We start from the raw sequence: 21,156 nt of genomic DNA on the forward strand, positions 1-21,156 counted from the left end.
TTCTTGAAATCCCGTCCCATACTAGTGCCTACCCACTATACTCCTGGACCAGGAAATATATAGGTCTTTAACGTAGTTAAAAATTATAAAGATTAATAACATTGACAAGCATACATTATGGAAATTAAAACATAAAAGATAGATATATAATGAACTCTACAACTATGTCTACAAAGCCTAATCTACACATTCCCTATTAAACACTACTAGTCATCTACACCTCTTGTCATTACAGTTGAATTAGAAGAGTCATAGAAAAACATAATAAAAAGATGTATGGATATTATCATTCATCTCCATTGGACCTCCATTTCTTATTTAACAGTAATACTTTAGGACATTACTAGCCATGTGTTCACCAATTAATGAAACCATTGTGTTCATGAAATATCTAACAAGCTTGTTTGATATTTGTTTATATGTGTACCTACACTTAAACCTAGAATCCAATTTAAGACCCTATCGTCAGCTATAGATACACTAAACATCCTTACTTCACTCTAGAAAAGTCTTTCTACTACCTTGAGAACAAACCATATAAATTTTTAGTGAATCAAACTAATGTAGGTAAACAAACATATACACATTTAGTCAAGTAACCTAATCAGTAATAATCTTAGGTCATTAAACTCATCGTCATTAGTCATGCATTTTTTGGACAAGCAATTTCAATTTTAGCAAAAAGCTTATTTGACACTGGAAAAACTTACATCAATAAATGACAAAAGGGTTTAGATTTTGACCTTTAGGCTCCAGAGCTTCCATAATCATAGGCTATATAACCTATACCTAATGTTCTCTGTAGCCTCAAATGTGTGTTAAGAATATTTTAAGTGATCCTGTCAGTTACCTAAGTCCTATATTGATAACTCTTATCAAAGTGTTTTTATACTAGATATAAGCTATAAGAATAAATCATGTTACAAAATATCTATAAACATGTATTAACATCTTGTTAACATTAAATATTCCCTTACACTTTGATCTACGAACAAAATAAGGTAAAAGTGTAACATCAGAAATCATTAGACATCTCAGTGTGTTTACCAAAAGAATATCATAATAGTTTTAATTAAAGCCCAATTTTTAGTTGTATATGTGGGACTGATTCCTATTGATGAGTTTAATAACATGGATTACATGTAAGGAAAGTTAAATCTATATAGGTAAGATATGAATGTAAACTGATTAAAATATGTTATGTAATTACCACTTGGTACAATAACTAAAGTAATTCCTAACCCCTAGTGCGAGAACTCTTTCACCCTCAGATGTGTTTCATGTGTTTGGTTATGTCACTGTATAGTTGCACAAATTAAGTATTTTACTTGGTATGTACAAAACATTGATTGTGATACTGGGGCTAATGTTTGTGTTTAATGTGATTATACCAGTACAAGAGCCTTTATTTTGAGTTTATTTTAAATTTTCCAGTCCTAGAAACTCTTCATTGGATTTCTGACTATCCAGAGCAACTGCCGACTTCGCGATGGGGGACCCTTTATCCAGACGGACATCTGGAAGCACCACATCAAAAATACACCCTCTAAAGCAGAAAAACCATTTTGGCTCCATTTGTGGAAAAATTGGATGTCGTGAGGGCTGTAAATCTTCAGAAATATCGCTGCAAATGTAAACAACTCGAAATAAAGGTCGTACCTGTTGAAAAAATGGCCTAGTAAAGGAAATTCAAAATCAGAAGAGGTTGATACTCCACAACAAACGAAGCAAACCAGATGAATGAAAAGACAAATCCTTTATTCAAATAAGTAAGCGCTTTCACGTTGCTTGGAATGCTTCATCAGACTTCAACAAACCATAAAAATTTTAAATCAACTTATATATAAGTGAAGCACCAATGAAAAACAGATTAGCAAGTCACATGCAAGTTACAAAACTACATCATTTCCTTTCCATAAAAATTACATAAAATAAAATATATAAATATAAATATATATATCATAAAAATCTCATATTAATAAATGAATAGTAGAAGTATAATGTTAAAACATACTAAAACTTATATTAGATAGTGAAACATGTTACTACTGTTTAATGTTTCAAAGGTTAATCTAATAAAAATGGTCTCAATGAAAATTTATCATTAAGACCATCCCCGGGATTCATGAAGCTCGGCGCAAGGCCGGCGTAAGGCTTGCGCCGGTGGTGCAGTGAATAGCCGGCGCAGTAGCGCCATATACATATTAATGAGAGTGCACCGGAATCACAGACACGTGCGTAGTGTACGTGAGCGAGCCCAGGTAGGATGCGTCTGGAGGCGTGTCTAAGCCGGCATGAGGTGAGCAACCTAATGTGCTGACAGCCACGGTCCGCCCACAATAGTAATGGCAGCAGCCAGGTCCCGTGCAGAATGAAACGCACGTACAGTATGCAACATAGTACCCGGCCCAAATTAACGGAGAAGTAAATACAAGCCACGAAGGCATAAGTGTACCCGCCCAAGGAGCAAAGGATACGCGATAAGACCGCTCGCCTCGCAATGCACCGCCAGTGTTTACACTCAGAGAAGGTGTACAGCCGCATGTCAGCGCCGCACCGACATAGGAGCAGCGATTAAGGTCCCCACCTGTCCCACTTTGGTTGGGGCAGACTCTCTATGGCCAGTTGTGTCCCGAAAAACGATTAGAAATGGCTGATGTGCTACGATTGTAGGACACAATGATATCCCGTATTTAATGTAATGGTAGCATGAAGTGGTTATTTCTGTAACAGAAATACCTAAATGACACAAGAAACAGAATAAGCAAGCAAATCGCCACAACAATAAGCTTATATCTAGGCAAACAAGTGAAGTTCTATGCTATATAGTGACCGTGTGTATGTGTCGGCCTGTAAAGTCAGATGTGAGTCCCGGAAATATCCCAGATCGGAAACTGGAAAAGGTGGAAACCCCAGTAGCGACATGGGCATGGTCACCAGGGTTACCTGCTGTCCCAATGTGCCATGGACAGTCCCAGATTGGACAGTTGTGTCCCTGCAACAATCGGAAAATGGAAAATGACCTCCGATCCCCTGCCAAGAAAATTCCCGCAATATACATGTAATAGTAGCATAAAACATATACATTACTATATGAAACACAGACATGGCATAAGAAAATAAATAAGGAACCCAAATGCTTACAGAATAAGCTTATAGTATGGCAAACAAGTGAAGTTCTGTCAACTGCACTAGCCGTGGGTATGTGTAGTCCTGCAAATTCAAGTGTCCACATAACATGCCCCACTATGGGCATTGGAAAAGGTGCCAACCATAATGGTCACAAGCAGTAGTGAGAGTACATAGCCGGGTAGCTGTGTTGACATAACAACAGTAAGGAAGCAAGATACCTCAAACACAGGCAAACATGTGCATAGCAACATATCCCACACCCAGCAACGCTCTGTTGCATAGACTGGATAGCGGATGATGAAGTGTAATATCCAGAAGCAGAACCCATGCATTCGGATGTACTACACAATAGCCTCATTGTACATGTCAGTCCCACCCATGTATACCTCTGCACCCAAACCTGCTAGCATCCGTGGTGCAGCTATACAACCACACACAATGTGCATACCTGAAATTTGGTAAGATGTTTGTGTTAGGCAATGCCACGCTGGCAAATACGCATTCCACATGTCACCAACCCACCGCAGGTACAGATATGTAAATGGCTGCATGTCAATGTGTTAACAGAATGTGTACATCCCGCATGGAGTATGAATCCGATCAAACCATATAGGTTTGCATACGACACGGTGCACATAACTGTACACATGTGGACAAGTCGGGTCGTTGGACCACCGCATGGATGATTATCTATGCAGTGAAGTCGATCACATATAGCGGAACAGGTGCTTACCAAACAGGACATCCTAACAGGGTGCTACAGGCAAAGAAGGGGAAGCTGGGACATCACATGTGGAGAGTAGCGTTGCTGGACGGACAAATACACACGGTCAAGGTAAAGGACGGAACAACATGCATACGGCCGGATCGATGTTGTTTAAAAAATATATAGAAACACATATGAAGTACCAGTCTAGACTCGAAATACTATATAATGCATTGAATTGTACCGTACAATATGGCAGTAGAACTAAGCCTGCATGTAATTGGTGAAGCTAAGCTGTAGTGTGATGGAATTCTGAACCTGGCAGTAAGCAGTACAGCAGGCTCATGTCTGTCAGCATTAATTATTTGCTGGGTTACAGAACAATAAATGTATGTACATGCATAACAGCACTCCTTCCCCAGAGGAGGATGGCCTTGTGAGCTCAATCAAAGATAGCAGTACAACTCCCTACCAGAGAGACAAAGCAACGCATTAAGAAATTAACTGTCCACTGTATCGTAACAGTCTAGGGTCCTTGAAACAGCTACAATCACAGAAGGACACTGTAATGTACAAGGTGCCTTGCAAGGCTGTGTTATTCCCATGGGAAAACATTTTAAAAGCACGACCCCAGCACCCACGTATGTATAGACTATTGCGGACCATAGTGATGGAAATGCCCTGTGACCGACCACGTCAGTAAGGTGGGCAAAAGCTGATTGTAAACACTATATAAAGAAACTGCTTACTGTATAGAGTCAGACAAAACTCACATACTTGGACTGTATATTATTTAGCCTGCCTGTGTACACTACTAAAACTTTCCGAACCCGAGCCTCCTGTGTTATCGGCTGTCACATAGAAAAGCCTACTGATAACTACAGTCTGGTTTTAACAACTTATTTCACATTGTGATCCTTGTAATCCGGAATTCCCTTGGTAAGCTACAGGTCACAGTGCATGGCTGGTTAGACATGTACGCTGGAGAATATGCATAAATGGTACTTCTTGAATGAAAAGACCTCCGACTGAATTGTTGTGTGTAAAGAGGCTGTTTACTGTCTGATCTGTGGCTGTAAAGCGGGGAAACTGGATCCCAAGAAGAAAACGTGCAGCCTTAAACAGGAGGCCCAGGTAAGGAGTGTTTGCCTTTTCGTCTCTATTGTAGATCAGGGACCAGACTACATTGTGTTCCTGTTAACAGTAGTGATATCGGTCAAGACCTACCCACATACTGTTAAATCTGAACATAGGTCAGGGGAACACACAGCAGAGTAAATAGTGATTGTAGACACTACAGTGGATACAGGGAAGGAGACACCACGTGGTATGACAGAAGGGTACGTAGCAGTCGTGTAGAGGATATGGGAGATTATTGAAGAAACAGATCATGTGATCCGCTGCTTGACGGGTGACGTGATGAATATGCAATCGCAGAGAGCACATAATGTGAGTTACGCAGCAAAATGGGGTAATAAATATGACATCGATGGTATATTACACAAAATATCGTTACTGAAACATTGTAATCCCTGAAAATTTGATGCACATGTTCCAGGGTAAACACCTGCTCCACCCTGAGAGGGACAGTCCCTCTTTGGCCAGCCGTGTCCTGTAAACAAACCGAACAAATGGCAAATGTCCTGATATCTCAGGACAAACATTTCCCAGATATCTATCAAAATGGTAGCATAAAACAGTAAATTTGTATGTGGAACAGCAAAATATAATAATAAACAGAATAAGCAACTGAAATGCTACAACAATTGGTCGCTCTCCTGGCAAAACGTGAATTCCTGTCCTATGTACTGGCCGTGGGTATGCATTTTCCAGGAAAATTACACGTTCCGAACACTAATGTCCCACATTGTGCATTTGAAAAGGTGGCAGCCCTAAGATGTGCAGGCGACAAAACAGCGACAATTGGGTATCCGTCATGCACATCGGTGGACTGAGGTAGTGTACCGAAGGGAACAGAACACTACAAATGGCTAAGCATCATACGTACACAGAGAAGATCATAATACAGTAGTACCGATAGCCCCCACCCCCACAACCCCCTACCACCTCCGATACCACATCCAGGATATTAAGCGGGAGGGCAGGCTAGTCCCCACACGTTATCCTGTGGCAACAGAGGTAGCACAACGAACAAATGTAACAGAAGCTATTGAAACCACATCCCGAACACGTAACATACCTAGGGACACCCGAGTAAGAACACAGTACTAAAACAGAGTGAGGATATCTGTCAATTAATTGAAGTTCCCAACCCTCATGCAGGACAGGAAGGCCAGGACCCAACCCCCGTAGCGTATAGACCGTGGACACCAGAAGATATCTGTAAAGTCATAGAGGGAATTCCCCATCCACAAAGTAATCGCTATTCACCATGCAATACCCCTGTATCTCCTGATCGGAAACCAAAAGGGAATGGCGGATGGTACAGTATGTACAAGCTGTAAATCATGTAAGAATACGTAGGGTAGCGTTGGTGCCAGACCCACACACTATATTCCATGCTATGAACATGCCACAGAAGTATCTTACCGTGGTACATATAAGCTATGCTTACTTTGCAATACCTATACATCCACATAGTCCGTATTGCTTTGCATGTACAGTCAGGGTGACAGATACAGCCATACCCGCTATCGCGGGATACTGTGAAAGTACAACGATATTCTCACAGGGATGGCTAGCTACATTCCGTGTTAACTCCACCCGGGGCCAGTCAATTTCTACTTAATTGGATGATATTCTGCTTGCGGCCCCTACCCAGCAGCAATGTATGGATGATACAATAGCATTATTGAGATAATCAGCAGAACAGGGACATAAAGTAAGCAAGCATAATTTGCAACTACAGAGAATACAGGTCAATTACCTGGCATATCTGGTATCCAAGTAGGGTAGAACATCACATCACGATAGGAAGGTAGCAATATAATAAGCACCCAAGCCAACTAACAAGAAGGGAATGATGTCCTGTCTGGGCCGACTAACATTTGTCAAATCTGGATACCCAACAATGCTGTGGAATCCGCTGTATTGTTTGCCTTAACCTTTAATACACCTATGGCAGCACAACACATACTACACTGGATTACAGTAGCAGAAACAGCACACTGCAGACTAGAACGATTGATAGCCTCAACAGCTGTAGTAGGTCTCGTGAATAATCATAACACATGTTGTCAGACCGTAGATTGTAAGCGGAGATATATGACGGCAGTCTTGATGCAACAGCAGGGAAGTCAGCAACGCCACATAGCTGACTACTCATTGCAGTTGGACACTGTGGCATGGTCAGTGCCACATTGTGTACAGGCAGTTGTTGTAGCACCCATGGCAGTACAGGCCCCGGCCGTAATGTTACTAGACCACCCTCTCACTGTGAGAATGTCTCATGCAGTTGCGATCAGTCTGCTGCAAGAGAAGATAGCATTCCTGACCCGTGCTAGACATTTGTCATGTTTGACCATACCACTGAGTCAACCTCATATGGTGATTGAACGGTGTACAACATGAAACCTATCAACGCCACGTCCGACACCTGTGTATGGCACACCACACAGTTGCCCATACGAAATGGATTAAATAACAACACACAGACATGATATCACTGATATACCCTTAGATGATGCAGAGGTGACAGTTAATGTGTACGGATCATGTAGACAGAGTCCTACAGGAACGAATCAAGTAGGTTATGCAGTACTTATTGATAATGACATTGTAGACGGCCAAACCCTGCAGCATAACGTGTCTGCTCAAGCAGCAGAATAGATAGCTTTAACACGCGCCTGTACTGTAGCGAAAACTGATGTGTGGACAAATGTCGCGATAGTCAATCTGTTGACTGTGCAGAGCATGATTATGAGGAGCAGTGGAAGAATAGGGGAATGATAACTTCCACGCGTAAACCGATTAATCATGCGCATTCGATCTTGAATGCATTAGACTCCATGCAGTTACCCACTGAAGTAGGTAATTGTAAATGTGCAGGGCATAGAAAGCAACAGGATAACAGTAGGAAAGGTAAGGCATGAGCTCATGCACCTGCAAAACAAGCAGCCTCACATTCGGAAAGTGTTTGTGTGAATGAGGCATGGCAGACGTCAGACAGTTTAGATGCAGAGACTGTACAAACAATGCAAACAGCAACTAAGAAAAAATAAAAGCCGACGTGGTTATGACGAGGAGCAATCCTTGAACACGGACTGCACATATCCACAGTAAGAAAGACAATTTTAACACCTAATGTATTAAGATATGTGGCTTTGTGGAGCCATGGGTAGAGACATGTCTCAACAGGGGGGATGGTACATTTGGTTAACAGAATACCCCTAACATACGGAATTACGAACCACATACAAACCCCATGAGCACCGTGTCACGTTTGCAGTAGATATCATGCACAGGGAGTATTTAAACCGAAGGGAGTGAGTTTACCTACACCACCATAACCGCTCCGCATTATTTGTATGGAGTTCATACATCTGCATAAATGTGAAGGGAACAAATACTGTTTAGTGATTACACATATATATAATCAAAATGGGTAGAAGCATTCCCAACCATTAATCCAGATGCAGCAGCAGTGGCAAAGGTGCCAGTAAAATAAAGTATCCCTAGATCTGGCATGCTGTAAAGAAGCTACAGTGACAATAGAACACATGTAGTGAACCAGACAATCACGCAACCTGGGGATTACTTGTATTACCATGAATGTAAATTGCATGTACAACCCACACTCAGCACGATTGCTGGCGCCAGAGAATGGGATCCCGAGAAATAAGTAGAGGAGGTTGGTGGGTGACATCCAGACGAAGTTACATGTGCTGTCTACCTCTAGCATTGCTGAGCATGACAACAGTTCCAAATGTAAAGTGCTGCACCCACTTCGAAGTAGTATGTGGAATGGCATACCATGTGCCAGAGTGGAAAGCTGTCATGCCTGCAGAGCCGGAGGTCGATGACTCAGTAGCAGGTGACATGAGAGGACTGTTAAGTAGTAACACTGTTCTTCAGTTAAAGTCTGTTACAGATAAGAGCAAACGAAGACGGACGCATAGCTGACACCAGTATCCTGTGTGTATGTCACTGTTATCCAAAGAACATTATTGCCAAGTGGACATTGCGAAGGTCTGTACCAGGTACTGTTGGCAACGCCTACCGCAGTAAAGTTTGCAGAGAGGTCGCCCTGGGTCCACCTCACATTTCTCAAACCGTAAAGGATATCAAGTCTGATTGACATCTTGTAGCTGATATACCAAAGAGCCTGAATCACCCAGCCAAGACTGTATAACAATACAAAGCAACCCCAAAGACATTTATGTTCGCTGTCCTAATGATTATACACCTATTAACCATGTTTGTGTTTACTTTACATTTTCTGGGACCTTACCTGCATATAACTACACGGATACAAATACTGATACGTGATGAACTGGCCACAGAGTGTCTTCCACACTTCAACAGATACCTAGGCATGACGCGGTGCATATAGAGACTAGGAACACTTTAAATTGCTGTGTTTGTACTGCCATACCTACATCATATGGAGGACTTCCGATGCATGTTGTCCCCTTGGGGATAGATTGAGACTTGTGAATATCTACACTTTGATACAGGTTCTGTGAGATCACAGGACAACGTGGCAATGTACTTACCTGTTACACAAAAAGGAATTGTATGTTATCATAAACATGATACAGTTTCAGTTGTTGGGAGTATTTGTAACATAACTGTGTCTTACGAATGTCATATAACAGCCAAAGATCACAGTACTACTTGTAGCACCATTCCTAATTTGTATTGAAACATCATGAGAACAATGTTGAAGGATGTGCAGAAACATCCTGAATTGTATAAACAGTCCTCTGTTAGAGACAGGAATATGTTACATGCAGAGGTAACCCGCATCAGTAGTAAAGTAGAATATTGTTATGTTGTTTGTGGGAAATAAGCATATCAATGGTTACCTGGGAATTGGTCCGCAGCTGTTATTTGGGTTATCTGTCTCCAGTCACATGACATACTGTACAATTGCCTGTGGGTTCTAAACGAACTATAACACATATAGCTCGAAGAACTGGGAACACAGTCGAGAAACCTACTAATCCAGTGGGTGAAATGGAAGCTGTTCTGACATTCCAGTCTTCTGCAAGAGATAAAGGAATATCGATTCATATGGACATGAGTGAGAGCGACACAACCCGCGGTCGAACACTCCCTGCTTCTGGAGTAGTGAAACCAATCAGGAACAGAGGAAGTTATCAAAACCTGTCGGAGGAAGGATGAATGTGACCTTCCGCTCTTGAACATGTGACTGATGAACTGGATGCAATGAGAACTGTTGTGTCACAAAATGTTATAGCGCACGACTGCACCGTGGCGCTGAGAATTGGTACGTGCGCGCTTACTGAAGAAGATCGCCGTGTCCAACTACCACATGAAGAGACCAAAAGCAACGCCCAGCTACAGGTAATATAGCAGGTGTCATCCATGGCGGAACCAGGCCCAAACCCACTGACGAACCATTTCCACAAACCATTGGGTGGATGGGGTCAGTCATACTGAATATCATGATTGCCATTTGTGTTGTTCTGCTCATATTGGGAGCATGAGTCTAGTGCGGGATACTGTGCATGTAAGTATTAGTCAGGGACTCTGGCGACATACCTGTACCCGAGACTATGTATCAAGACCTGTAGTGGTATTTGTCAATAGAAAATGCAATCCTACTTGCAATGTACAACAAATTACTTGCCTAGTTAAACGTTCCACAGAGGAAGAGGCTAGGGAATGAAATAATGTTGTATATGTTTCTGGATAGAGTAGAAGCAATCAAAGGAGGGAGAATGTTAGCAAAATACATATTTAAACTTATATATGACGTGCAACATTAGAAGCAAATAGTGTATAATGCACATTATTCTACCTGACAATATGGCAGTACAGCTTCTCATGCATGTAATTGCTTGTAGTGTAGCTGCAGTGTGATTGAACCCTGACCCTAGCAGTAACCAGTGCAGCAGGTGTATGTCAGTCAGCATTACTCATCTGCTCGGTTACAGAATAATACATGTATGTACAGGTATATCTGTCATCCTTCCACTGAGGAGGATAGGCTTGTGAGCTCTAACACAGAGTACAGCTGCTCAGCAGAGAGACACAGGAACCTAGTAGGACACGGAGTGAGGACTGGATATGAACAGTGTTGGAACCGTGACAGAGCAGAATCTTCCAAAGTACAGTCTAAGTGAATATGTGGCTCGCAAGGTTGGGCTATCCTCATGGGAAAACATGTAATAAGCATTACATGAGTACTGTTGTAGGAATACAATGTTCTGTACTCTAGCAATGTAAATGCCTTGTGACTGACCACATCATTAATGTGTGCAAAAGATGATAGTATACAGAATGCTCATACAGATGTAACATGTATAGAGTTGAACAAATGTCTACACTTTTACTGCATACTTCTTTGCCTCCTGCTGCACAGTAGTAAAATGTTATTAATCCCAGCTTCCTGTGTTAATGAGTGTCATTTTGAAAATACGAATGAGTGTTACAGTTTGATTTTAAAGACTTAATTGACAGATGTTTACGTTCTAGCATGGGAATAGGTCAAGCCAACCATCACAATGTCCATGTGTACCACATACACACAGCCAGTAACACGCAGTAGTAGTGCATGAAGGCATACACGACTGTGGGAATAGTACAGGACATATGGCACGTGCCAAGTGCAGATGCATGACACAAACCCCAGGATGGGTGTCCCTGCAAAGGGGAACATGTGCCAACTACACCTCCCACAGATGTACCGCAATAAAACACATGGCAAACACACAGACACACTACTGTCCAACACATGACCGCAACGGAGCCTGGTCAAACACCAACATGAAGCATGCACAAACAGGGACTTGAGTAATGTTTGCCTTAACACCCCCCCCATAGGCCAAAGAAGAATAGAATGGACATATGCATGTAATGCTGTGAAGGATGTGTGGTAGTCCTCAGTATCACAGTGTTAGGGACACAGATACACTGTCATCAACGGTGACGATGTGCAACGCACACAGCATACCTGCATGTAATACAGAGGACAATCATGTGCCACAGAAATATACAGTGGCGAAAGACTATAGTGGATAGACAATTGTACATGTGACAAACTATGAATATAGGTTCACATGTCCATAGGTACAGGGTAGGCCATCGTCCCAGGCCCAGCCATAATACTACACCATAGTTAGGATGACTTTGCCAACCTTCTGTGCTTCAGATGAAATACCCATGATATTGCTGTATCTCCGCCAAGCACTGATAATGATGTAATCCCTGGCCTATACCTGCAATTCTCCATCCAATGGACAACATAGCTGCGAACAAGGCTAGGAAGGATGTTTGTCTCACATGTACTGTGATGTAGATCCACAGCATAATGAGTGTCTGGGTGATATATGTGTCACTCAAACACATCCCATTAATGACAGTGACAAGGTAAATGTCACCTGCCCTAGTGGTTCTGAGGGATGCGGATACAGTAGGTGAAGCATACACATGACATATGGGTTGACATGGCCTTGCATGTCAGGCACAGGTCAACACTAAACAGCAGGTATGTGACGCGATGTGGCAGGGGTCCTACAAGTGGGGCAGCATTACACAAAATGGTGTCATCCTGCATCTGTACAACAATCAACCTATGTGGGCTTCCCAGCTGCTGTAGGTGTATGGTCAGATACAGTCTGAATGGGGCAATGTAGTAGATCATAGGTGTAACACATAATGGGTACAAGGAGACAATGACCTAGCCTGATGTAGATGTGAATCCCTGCACCAACAGGTGGGCAATGTAGAAGACCCACACAACCACGATAGCAACGTGTGTGTGGAATGAATGGTGACTGTCAAACACTGTGCCCTGATCCCTGGTAATCACCCCTGTGCTGAGTGGACAGCCACCTATATGCTGGACAGGGGTGACCTAGTAGTTCTCCACAGGTATGATGTTGCATTACGTCGCATTTAGCTGTGGGACATGTCCCTGACAGCAGATATGCATACCTGGGAGGCCCCTTCGAAGGATATCTGTGTCAGATGTCTGTCCCACTATGGCACCTGTTCTGCAGTCATCTACAAACACTGTTGCCCATAGCACCCCTGTGTGTGCCTGTACCGTGAAAATGTAGGTGTATGACAGGAGTGCAGACATGGAAGGGCCCCATGGGACACCACTTGTGACAGGCAGTAGGTCTGACATGCTGCCAGCAACTATGACTGTGTGTGTTGTGTCACATAGACAGTTTACAACACATTCTGTGATGTACGTGTTCACATCCCAGCCAATGGGTTTATCAACGATACCTGAGGGGGGTAATGTGATGAAGGGCTTTGCCAGGTCGAGGTAGGCTGTATGGACTGCAACACCCCATCAGTGGCCTCGGCGACTGTCCCAAAATGTCAACCATGCTTTAAAGGCATGAACCGCTCCTGAACAGGACAAACCGTGTGTGATGCAAAGTATGTATGTCCCCTATGCAGTCATGTACAAGCCGCAGTATGATCCCTCCCCATGTCTTTGCAGATAGGTCTCCTCAGGGTAATGGGACAGTAATAACCAGCCTCAGTGGAGGTATTGGCCATGTGACGTGGGACTACAGTTGCCATGTGACACAACCTGGGTACCCTACCTGAGGTGAGGCTACAAAGAAATAGCTGTCCTAACTGTGGGTCCAATTCATAAATGAGATAGTGGAGTACACAGCGGGTCACCAGCTGGTCTCATGGATGCTATGTCCACTGCCCTGGAGAGAGCATGTCCCACCTGTGTGTCACAGAACATTTGGTGACCACAAACCACTGGTACACACATCTCCTCATGTGTGTGGAGATGTCCTCACTGGACTTGTCAGCCTGCATGTTGGCAATGTGTGTATGTTGAGTAAACCCCACCTCTATGTGAACCCAGTCAGAGCATATGTGGGAGTGAGCTCCCAGGTGTCGAGCATAGCAACTGAAGGTGGTATGATTGTTAGCCAGGTCCATGTAGGTATATCTGTGGAATGTGCCCTGGACAATTTCATGACAGTGTGTAACTCTACACATATGATGACCAAGGGTGTCATACCTCACAAGGTGTCTGCTCCACCTTGTAGTAGCCACCTCCTCGTGTTGTACATCCTGTGTATGGCTGGGGTACACCACACTGGATGCTTGGCATTGGTACAGTGAACCACAGTTGGGTAAGTGAATGACTGGCTCATGCAGTCCTGTAGGTACTGGTAGATGGCAATGTGATTGATGCAGTGGCTGCCGCATTGTTGACCACTGGCTCAGGGTCCTTAAAGGAGACCACAGTAGTGTGCAGATTTGTGTAGTCTGCCTCTGAGCAAGCAATGTGTATGGTAACTGGCAACACTCACAGCAACGGATGCCAAAAGCAGAAGCCAATGTCCAAATAACATAGATCAACTTCTGCATGACAATATGTCTTATCATACATGTATTGACACGTGTCTGCTAATTACAATTGCAAATGGCCGATAAGACTGGCCTAAAGTTCCCGTGATGTACACAGTCTGGGGGTGTTGTTCCGATAATAAAGTGGCAATACCTCCCAATCGTGACCTCTGGGTATGGTATGAAAGTGGTTGTTAACCTGCAACATTGGATGTATAGCATTGGGTTCTGTGTCGGAAGACATGGTTCCTGTAGCACAACACAGTATGGGTAGTCAAGCACACATCCGCGATTGCTGAACACACAGCATCAGTGAAACCCACTGCTGACGAGGACAGAGTCCGACAAGCTCTACACTTTAAATATGCACAGTGGTGTCCATTGTGGGACCCAAAAATTGACATCATACCAGATTCACGTCTTCTTCGATACGCATCGGAACTCATTGCCGTCACAGGTACACATATGCACCGCAAGCGTGTTTAATGTTGATGATAGCTGTCCATGTAATGCAGCACAGATGCACAGAAATACCCAGGGTACCGGGTCCATAGAACTGCGTCCACATCACAGTCCCGCACACATGAAGGATGTGTAATGGGTACTGTCGATTGTTGCAGTCAAGGGATTCTGGGTATGTAGACTCTGGCTCGGTGTTGCTTCGCAGCCAATCCTTGGTCCCGCCTCGGGAGGGATGTGTGTAGCACCTGCCATACTATCCGCTAATGATGCAAACCATCCACTGGAGAATGCTAAATTCAGGTGTGAAATGTGTACAGCCCTATACTAGTGTCCAGTAGGCAATTGTCATGGATGGACAACCGTATGCACAAGATGCCACCCACAACCGGAAACCCGGTAAATTACACAGCCGCTGTAAGGCATAAGACCGAAATACACATAGGGACTGCAGTTGATATTCCACATACAAAGTCGGACCGCCGTGCCAACACCGGCGCATACAGCACTCAATCTGCCAGCAACAGACTGAGGAGCACCCGCCACCGCACAGGGGAACAGATGTGCGACCTGTGGAACACATACTAATGGCACACACACAACGCCAAGTAGGATATGTAAACCATGGCATTCCCACCTATGAAGACAACATGGTTAAATGAATACATAGGTAATCAACATGTTCCCGTGGTGTTATATTGGAAATACAGTGACGGATATGTCCCATTGGGATGTCTGAGGTTTATATGAAGCAGTTGTTAACCAGCATCTTTGGATGTATGTCATTTGTTCACAGTACTAAATCACCTGGTTATGTAGCACCATGTGGAATGGGTAGTCAAACAGACATCCGCGATTGGGGAACATACACCAGCAGTGAAAAGCACTGGGCAGGTGGACACAGTCCAGCAACATCTAACTTGACATATGCACTTCGGTGTCCATTGTAGGACCAAAAATTCTATTCAGAGAATGCCCGCTAGCTTCCTGCATTACTCACGTGATCTCATTGTCGTCACCACGCCACAGGTACACATGTGCACGCAAGCCTGTTCAATGTTGTTGATAGCTGTCCATGAAATGCAGCACACATGCACAGGAATACCCAGGGTATCGGGTCCATTGAGCTGCGCCCACATCACAGTCCCGCACACATGAAGGATGTATAATGGGTACTGTCCACAGTTGCAGTCAAGGGAGTCTGGGTATGTAGAATCTGGCCTCGTGTCGCTTTCGCAGGCAATCCTTTGTCCCGCCTGGGAGGGATGTGTGCGTAGCATGCCTCACTCTCCGCTAATAATGCAAACCATCTACCGGAGAATGCAAAATGCAGGTGTGGAATGTGTACAGCCCTACACCAGTGTCCAGTAGGCAATTCACATGGATGGACAAGCGATGACTAAGATGGCACCCATAACTGCTAACCCGTGGAATTACACTGCCGTAGTAAGGCATTACACAAGTAATACACATAGGGACTACAGTTGACATTCCCCATACAACAAACACAGACAACCAGCCGATGAAGTCCAAAGCAAAGACGAGGTACTGAGGGACCGCCAGTGACCACCCAGAGCACACCAATAATTAAAGGAAGTTAGCATAGTCTATTGGATCCCACCTCGCCTGCTTCATAAGCAGGCTTATTCAGAATACATACAATGGACTCGAACCCAGTACATTTAAAAGCCTTAATTGGTCAGTAAATTAGATGTGCTAGGTACTACTTACATGCCTTAAAGGCAGACAAGCAAACAAACCTTACTTGGGTTACAGATACCACACAGTGAGGACATCAGACATTGCTTCGAAAGGTACAGTCTTCATCGGAAAATAGAAATATATGTACATATATGAAAGATGAACCAACATAAAATGTTTTCCAAATGCCTGACTGTGTAAGATACATATATATGTCCTACGGATTGTGCCAATATATTAACAGAACTGCAGACACCTAGTAATTTAAATGACCATAATATATACACATACACCGTATGATCATGACTAATGTACAATAGACCAACGAAATGTAAAGATTCACAATGTGCTAATGTAAATATTCATTTAGAAGGTTACTTAAATAAATCAATTCAGACATCCATGTCTAAATAGTAACACAAGGCCAGCGAGGTGCTTGCCCTCACATGTACTGGGATGTTGTTCCACAGCATAGTGAGTGTCTGGGTGATGAATCTGTCCCAACAACACGCTCGATTAATGACAGTGTCAAGGTGTACGTCAGCTGCCCTTGTGGTTCTGAGGGATCTAACTTCTTTACGTGAAGCATAGTCATCAGATCTGGGTTCGACATAGCCTTGTATGCCAGGCACGGGTCACCTCTGGGCAAGTGGTATGCAACTGTATACAGCTGGAATTCCTTCAGTTGGTCAGTATAACACATATACCTGAGACCCTGCATCTGTTTGTCGATGAACTGTTGGTGCCTTTCCAGCTGCTGCAGGTGTTGGGTCAGATACATTCTGAACGGGCATTGTACCCAATCATAGGTCTAATGAGTGATGAGTACAAGGGGACAATGACCTCCCTTGATCTAGATGTGAATCCCTTCATGATGATGTGGGCAATGTGGAAGGTCTACCTAACTATGTTAGCAACATGTGTGTCTAACGAACGGTTAACAACAACCCGTGTCCCCAGATCACTGGTAACCCCCTCTGTGCTCAGTGGATTGCCACCTATATGGTAGCTCGGGGTAACCTTGTTCTTCCCGAAGGGTATGCCTATGCATTTCCTGGCATTTAGCTGTAGGACATGTCTCTGGTACCACTTATCCACATCTGTGAGGCACTCCTGAAGGATATCTGTGTCAGATGTGTGTCTGACTTTGGCACCCGGTTTGCAGTCATCTGCAAACATTGTCACCCATAACCCCCCTGTGTATGCGTGTACATTGGAAACGTAGATGCTGAGAAATAGTGGACCCAGGACTGAGCCCCATGGGACACCACCTGTGACTGGCTGTGAGTATGACATGGCGCCAGCAACTATGGCCATGTGTGTTCTGTGACTTAGCCAGTTTGCAACCCATATGGCGATGTATGGATTTACATTCAAGATGACGGGTATATCAATTATACCCGAGGGGGGTATTGTGTCTAAGGGCTTTGCCGGGTTGAGGTAGGCTGTATGGACTGCTTTACCCTCATCAATGGCCTTGGTGACTGATTCTACAAAGTGAAACACGTGTAAAAGGCATGATCTGACCCTGACCAAGCTAAACTGGGTTGTATCCAAAGTATGCGAGTCCCCTATGTCTTTATCTATGTGTTCCATTATGATCCACCTCCATGGTTTGCAGATAAGGCTTGTCAAACTAATGGTATGGTAATAACCAGGGTCAGTGGAGGCACCATCTATGTGGAGTGTGACTACAGTCGCCCTGTGCTACTACTCGGCACGATCCTGAGGTGAGGCTAAGATTAAACAGCTGTCCTAAGTGTGGGTTTAATTCCCCATAGAGTTCCTGGAGTACACAGCTGGGACACCATCTGGACCCATGGATGCTGTGTTGACTGCCTTGGGGCTGGATGTGGGTAATGCTGGACATACCCACGGCAGACGCATGCTGCTCTCGAGTCCGATGCCCAAGGGACCACACACATAGCCGGCCTTAGGCATAGGCCAAGTAGGTAGCCGCCTAGGGCGCTGCTCTACCGGGCACCTTTCCAGACTCTATTTGGTGTAGGTAGACCAGGAGGGGGTAGCGGTGATGTATCGGTGGCAACGCTTGCCTAGGGCACCACTTAACCTAAGGCCACTCTTCCCGTGGGTAATACAGCAGTACCCACACCCAGATGCAGGTCATTGCTAGGGTCATTGCTAGTATGGCATATCATCTATGTCAAGAAACCATATATCCCCAGACATAATGGCACAGCATAATGCCTGTTCGCCGCCAAAGGCAGACATACGCCACCGGGCGGTGCGGACGCATTCGCGCGAGATGTCCGCTAACAATGTCGACATTGTCTCGCTTTGTGAAACAAACTCCACATAGACATTCAATACTAAACAGCGACGGAGAACCCGATGTCCTCGTGGCTGAGTTGTTCAACCTGTTCCGCCATGTGAAATGTGTGTAGCACAGCGAACCGCCCAAACCAAGCAACGGACATGTCTGTGGCTCAGTGAAAGTCGCCACGGAATGGTAAACCCTTGTAATATTGCGACACAGGCCATACATACGGAGGGTTAGTAATGGAAATAGGTCCGCTCGACCAGACCGTGTGCAATTAGTATAACAAGATCTACAACGGGTACACCGCCAATCGATGACACGGTTACGTAATAAATGGGGGCCGTGACATGGTACCATGGACACGGACAAAACGTGCCCATGTGACTCATCTAACATTCGACAGGGTCAGGGCAGTCCCGCATAGTGGGCGGACAAGACCAAACCCAAAGCACCACAGCAACACCCTGACAATCAAGGCCTGTATGCGTATGGGATATAAGCACCTGTCATCTGAACAGCCCTGCGGTGACGACATATGCATCCTGGGCCATGAGCGAGGGGAATTAGGAATGTTCAACATGCAGTACCGCACCTTTCCCAGCAGGAGAATGGATGCCTGTGACGCGGCGTGTGCGGGGATATGTAAATGTACATAGGTACCATGGGTATGCATATTAATGACAACGAACAGCTAACGGTACTGGTCACAGTAACCGCAAACGTGAATGCAGTCACGCTTGAATTACGACTATAGAACATATAGATGTGCACGCACGTAATGCGCCCATGCTGCAAAGACTGTTACATATATAAAGCTGTAAGTGCTTTCTGCACACGCCCGCCAACCGGATCAGACATATGTTACCGAATAGTCACAACTAACGCAAAACACGAATCACACAGACACTGTAAACATATATAAACGGACTACGGATATGCATGTGCGCCGCCAGAACCCACAATCCGACATGCGAAAGTGTGCGTGTGTGATCCAGTGGAACCAGGGAAGGTTACGGATGTCTCCTCCACACATTTACAGTCATAATTGTGAAATATATGCATAAATAGTACTTATTGATTCCATGCTTTGTTATCGTAATGCTACTAGTATACACATTGATATACAATATCCTGATCAACACACTACATTCTAAGGTGCACTCACAACAATTATCAACTATGTGTCAGGATACCGATTGTATTTACCAATATTGTATATATATTAACACATTGTTGCCGTATTATTGTTTCCATGAAGTAAGGCATGCAACACTGATATGTATATGTCATGTTTTAATCAAGACTTGGAGCACTGTCCACCTAACTATGAGCAGGTTTATTCATTATTTCGCTTTAAACCGACTCTGCAGGAAGTGTATAAGGGACGGCTATGTCATGCATACCGCATCTCGACGATGCCCCATGTTAGTAGGTGAAAGAGCTCAGTATCCTTTCACTGTGGAGTCTATCGATTTGACAGTGTCTGTTTTGCCGATATATATTCCATAATGTCGTTTATGACGATGGGCAGGACGCAAGGTTTGCTGTATTTCCGCATACTGGCACGTGGATATAGATAGGCCATGTAATACAAACGATGGGTAGTCAAGCAGACATCCACGATTGGGGAACATACAGCGGCAGTCAATACCACTGGCCAGATGGTGACAGTCCAACACGCTCTACACTTTACAAATGCACATCGGTGTCCATTGTAGGACTCCAAAAATTCAGACGCTTACACCTTTATACATCGAGATCGCCAATCAGAGTACTAACCGTGACTACGGCACAGCTAGACATATGCACCACCAGCGTGTTTAAGGTTGATGATACCTGCCCATGACATGCAGGACATATGAACAGAGGTCCCCAGACTGCCGCGGTCCATACATGTAAGGCCCATATCCCAGTTCCGCACACATGAAGGATGTGTCGCGCATCGCGGGGGTTGCAGCCATGGTATCCTGGGTATGCAAAATGGGGCTCGTGTTGTTTGGCAGATAATCCGCTGTCCCGCCTCTGGGAGGGCTGCGGGTACAGGACGTGCCTTAGTCCCCACTAAGGATGCAAAGCATCCATTGGGTAATGCTAAAGGCAGGTGTGAAATATGTTCAGCCCTACATCAGTGTCCAGTAGGCATTTCCCAAGGATGGACAAACGCACGGACAAGATGGCACCCATAATAGCAAACCTGGTGGAATCACACAGCCGTAGTAAGGCATAACACAGGACATACAGATGGAAACAACAGTAGATACACCCCGTAGACATCCATCCTGCCGCGCGAATCCCAGCGCATACAGCAGCCAAGGTGCTATGAAGTATGTGGGGATCACCCGCTTCCACTCTGCGGAACATATGCGACCTGTGGAACACATATTAATGGCACACCAAC

Source organism: Protopterus annectens, chromosome 7.part0 (genome assembly GCF_019279795.1).
Source record: "Protopterus annectens isolate FY-2018-M chromosome 7.part0, PAN1.0, whole genome shotgun sequence".
Taxonomy (NCBI): domain Eukaryota; kingdom Metazoa; phylum Chordata; order Ceratodontiformes; family Protopteridae; genus Protopterus; species Protopterus annectens.